At 42.8% G+C, this 5,008-nt stretch overlaps 1 protein-coding gene across 4 annotated transcripts in view; it reads left to right on the top strand.

Annotated features, from left to right (window-relative positions):
* pknox2 (PBX/knotted 1 homeobox 2) overlaps positions 1–5,008 on the top strand; it is an 85,462-nt gene that overhangs the window by 32,737 nt on the left and 47,717 nt on the right. Inside the window, exon 1 of one of the 4 annotated variants that reach the window (XM_015388822.1) lies at positions 3,762–3,871. The exons of the other annotated variants lie outside the window; for them this stretch is intronic. The gene's annotated coding sequence lies outside the window, so the exon portion shown is untranslated. Of the gene's footprint in view, positions 1–3,761; positions 3,872–5,008 lie in introns of those variants that run through there. 4 annotated transcript variants of the gene reach the window in all.

Here is a 5,008-nt window from a genome sequence, read left to right as displayed (position 1 = left end):
TGAACATTATGGCCGCTGTCATTTTTTGTTTGCAAAAAATTCCTGCCTTGAGAGCTGAAGTATCGCGGACTGCTGTACCAGATCTGCTCTGGTCCTGCTTCATGCCAGCGACGTAGCGCTACATGATTGGCTGGACGTTGCCACATGATGTAAAACATTGCGGTTGCCCAGACAACGATAATAACATCACACAGCGTCATTGGTGCCGAGTCGGGAGCTTCTGTAGTGTTAGCGTGTCTAATGAGGAAGTTTTACCTGAAAATAATATCTTCATGATGAATAAAGTAACTGTTAGACCATGATATAAAGGGGGAGAGCTGAGTAGCGCTGTGGCTAGCTGTAGCTAGCAGGTTAGCCTCTTTTAGCTCTGTCAGTTAGCCACATTAAGCTACACTAGTTTTAAGTTTGTGTCAACAACAACCGTTAGTCTTCTTCAAGTAGAATAACGGTTTGATTTGTCGAAAATTTCGACGAAAGTCATTTTTAAGATGTTCCATTTGTCCTCCTCTGCCCTCTTAATAAATGCAATAAAAATAAACTGAGACTTTTAGTGTTAAATGGCAGAGCTCAGTCTGTCTTAAAAGGCAGTGCTTTGCTTCAAGACTGATTATGATTGTTTTCTCATTTCGGCTACTTTAGATCGCTAATGAAATGTAGAATAATAGCAAATATAGGTAATAATATGTCGAGACTCCAGTAGAGATTTGATTTTTAAGAAATGGGAGCAATACAGTTTGTCCGAATGGGGTTGCCATATCATGACGTCATAAGAAGGGGCGGGGCCCTGAGCAGATCAGGTACCTATAACGGCATTAACCGTGCTAGCGTGAAATGTAAATGTTCGTAGGAACCAAGCTCGGCACGGTTAACCGATCCGAGCTCGGTCTGAACTCGCCACTGCTCGGTTTCAGAGGGCTGCTGAGGATGGGGGCATAAAGCTGGTCCACAGCGGCCAACCTGACCATGCTCACAATGACCAGAGCAAATGTTTTCTGCGCTCCAGTTTCACAGCTTATCTGTGTTGCAGACGAGAGTGGGTCAAATCGACGAGGGCTGATGATGAATAAATTACAGCAATATTATAGGAAGCATGGGAGCAACGTGTTGCAAGCTTGGCTGGATGCGGGAGGACGGGTGGCTGGGGTTAATGAGGTGGCCTGGGAATGTGGTCTGGATTCAGACTGCAGTATGCATGCAGCTAGCTTTCCTCTGGGGGATGTTTGTAGCCCTAAAACCAGGAGTCAGGCTCTCCTTGCCTCTGGCTATGCATGAGCTGCAACTTTAATGTGTGTGGACTTCTGTGCTTGTAGTTGTACTTGAGGCCATGAAGTAGTGAGAGGCGTATGGCCCCGGGGATAACACTGGTCGAAGCTTTAGGATCTCTTCATGCAATGTGTGCATCATTATATATGCCTGTGTTTACAGTGTGGAGGCAGGCCGCTCTGATCGGCCTGCTTTTCCATCTTCTCTATTGAATCCACCCTCACGGCTCGAAATCTCATTACCATTCTGTCCTTCCATCCATGGCTTCACTCAACACCATGGAGGCTTTGCCTCCTGGTGTTTGCATTGTAAATCAGGCCTGACAATAAGGCCATGATTAGATCCAACTCATATTCAAAAAACACCTGATTTATTTATTCACCATCCTCTTTTTCAGGCCCTCCAGGTGCATAATGTCTGAGCAAGGTGACATACCTGCTTCCAAATGTTATTCATTGCATTCGCAGGTCAACCTCCTAACAAAAACACTCAAACGGCGAAGATTAAATGAGGTTTTGATGGGAGACTGTTCTCACATGTGTAGGCTAGATATTAGATACCAGGAAACTCACCTGGTGGAATATTTGTAGTATATTTATATCAAACCAAATCTAAAATGTTCTGACTCTCAAGAAGTGTTTCTCTTAGATCATCTGTCAAACCGAGCTAGAACTCTGTTTCCTCTCATGTTTGAACCTAAGAGGATTTAATTTCCTGTTTGGCTGTGACTCCATCCTGGAGAGAAATATCAGCTGTGCTGCTGCCATCAACACCTTTGTTTCTAGATGTTGGAGCTTGGCCTGTTTTCCAGTGTAGTCCTGTTTCTCTGACTGTGACTAACTGGATGTGCTCTCTTCATCCTCTGACATGGGAGCTGGCTCGGAGCTCGTCTGCCTGGCTGTGTGTTTCCTGGACGGGGCCGCCTGTGGAGCTGGTTGACAGTTGCCTTTTGTATCTATGCTTCTTTTTCTATGTCTGCTTCTGTCTCCTTGAACCCCAGTGGGCCTCAACAGATGGCCGCTCACACTGAGCCTGGTTCTGCTGGAGGTTTCTTCCTGTTCAAAGGGAGTTTTTCCTCTCCACTGTCGCTACAAGCATGCTTAGTGTGAGGGATTGCTGAAGAGTCAATGAGTCGATGCAATCAGCTGGTTTTCCTTAGATAGAAAACTTTGAATCAATCTGACTGGATGATCTGGTGAACTGGAAAGTGAGCTGAGATGACATGATGTGAAATGGAGCTATAGAAATAGACTGAATAGAATTGATTTATGTTCTGTTAGGAAAGCTTCATGCATGAATATGAGAAAAGAATGTCAACAGTAACATAAACCACTAATCCAACACAAACTTGGTGCTTTTCATTAAGCATAGAGGTTTAGCAACTTATGTCTGAAAGAGTTATTGGAAATAACTGTAAATGATTTACGTCCAAACGACGTCTACATTCGGTTGAAAAGCGAATGTTGAAAAGCCATCATTTTCAGATCGTTGAAAAGACATGAAAACTGGGTTTGCAGTAGCAAACCTGTGTGTAACGGCAAATAAAGTGATATATTGTCATGGAAATAAGCTTTTTAATCTAAAATGCTGCTAAAGACATTGAATAGGATAGAGACCGACATCAAGATGTTTCCGTCATCATCAAAGGCCATTTATATTAATAAGATATGTAAGACGTGCAGCAAAAAGTCATATTTTCTTTAAGCAGAGGACCTGATAGTGGATCTCAGGCTGAAACTGCTCTTCTTTTTCACTCAGTCTCATTAAACTTCTGATCATCACATAAAACCAAATCTGGATGTTTTTTTATCTATAGACAAAATATGAGCCAAATTTAAGATAAATGTCTTTGAATAATAATAATAAAAGAAATCACTTTCTGGGATTCAGTTCAGTTATCTGCAGCTGGACGTTTCAGTCCAAAGTTTCAGCCTCATGTGACAAATTTACCTTCAAGCTTCAGTCACATTCAGGCTTTACCGTCAACCGTCAGTAATCAGATTACATCTGACCAGATCGGAGGTCTGATCTAAGTGCTGCAGGTAAAGGCGTGGAATCGGGAGGCGACCTGACCTGGCATCGGTGCAGCGGGAACACACTGTCTGCCCGCCACTGTTGGGAAATTGAATTGTGAACAGAACGGTTCCTAACGGCACTGAAAGGGAAATTGCTTCTATTCTAAACTCAGGAAAGCCTTTGATGTTGGCTGGAATAATTTTATGCCTACTTCGCTCTCATTTTCCACTTTCTGCTTGCTTTTGAATTTTGATTGCGACTACAGGCGCTCTCCGGTCCGTGTGCATTATGAGCTGTGTCATAATTCCAGGGCCTTTGTCAGGAACAAACACGTCATTTGTCCTCCTGAATGTGACGGCCTGTTGTGTGACTGAACACCTTCGCTTGGTTCAAAGGGAGGTTTGTGCTTTCACACTGAGGAGAACCGTGTGACAAAATGAAATCTTTTTTCTCTTCTTGTTTGGATTTTCACGCCTGGGCGGGTCGTGAACATCATGTGTTTATTGATGCCCAATCTCCTGCTCAAACTTGGCATTTGGCGGCTCGTTCCTTCGAGGAACAGCGGAACTTGAGAGGCCCAAAATACCATGAGGTAATTGGACTGGCTTTATCTTCAGTCTCATCAATTAATGTGCAATTTTCCATTTAATCACTAACACGCTTGCTGCATTTGCAATTAAAATGAGGGCTGATAACAGAGAAGATGTCTTTCAGCTGATACCAGCTGGAATGAGAAGAGAAACCAGAAGATGCAATCAGAGCGCGGGATGACTCGATGAGGCACGCGTGGCACACAAACAAGTGTGAAGACTCACAGCGCCAAGATTGATGCTCATCTGATACCGAGCTCAGTCCGCACACATCTATACGCATCACAGTCAGGAACAACGAGGCCTGTTCAAAACGCAGCTTTTCAGCTAAAACCCTAAATTAGAAACCAAACCAGCGTTTATTATCAGCTCGCTCGGCTCTGATGCCGATCAAACGGCGAAGCGTCTCAGTTCTATTGTTCTCCATGCAGAGGATCTGAATCTCTGAGTCAGGCTGTTCGTTTGACAACAAAGAGATTCCAGCACAGAACAAATGCATAAAGGACAAAACATCGTCGACATGAAGAAGAATGGAATGGAGAACCATGGCAGCGAGCTGTGCTGATCTCAGGATCCTGGAAAATCTTTATTTTTCTGTCCTGCATCCTTTGTTTTTGCTTTGTTTATTGGGAAGCAGAAAGTTTCTTTATAAATACTGTATATTTTTAATGAGCAGGACTAATTCTGTCAGCAACTTCAGATTTTTATTCTTTTAAATATTGTGATTTTAATATAATTTATAATCAGACATTTTAATCTGAATCTAGTTTTTGTTGATTAAACTGTTTTACCCACATGCAGAGTAGAAGAGGCAGAGGTGATGTCTTGAAAATTTAATTAAGAAGTAAAAATAAAAAATCCATAATCCAAAACTAATCGATAAGAAAATTACAAACCAAAAATCTAGGAAACAGTCAGGAGGAATTAACCTAAAGAATGACGAGGATCCAGCAATGAGGAACTGAACAGGACTAATTAGCTAATAGGGAGCAGGTGTGGACAGAAGTAACTCGAAGGACGTACAGGGAAAGGAAAAGACAGTAGGGGGCAGCAGAGAGTAACCAGGGAAAAACAACAGCATCTAAAGTAACTAGAAGAGAACTTTAATGAGGCTAAAGGGCGCGATGGCAAAAGTTCTC

The sequence above is a fragment of the Cyprinodon variegatus genome, unplaced genomic scaffold (assembly GCF_000732505.1).
Source record: "Cyprinodon variegatus isolate N-32 unplaced genomic scaffold, C_variegatus-1.0 Scaffold437, whole genome shotgun sequence".
In the NCBI taxonomy this organism is placed as follows: Eukaryota; Metazoa; Chordata; class Actinopteri; order Cyprinodontiformes; family Cyprinodontidae; genus Cyprinodon; species Cyprinodon variegatus.
Note: the sequence above shows the minus strand (reverse complement) of the source record. Positions and strands in the feature narration are given on the sequence as shown.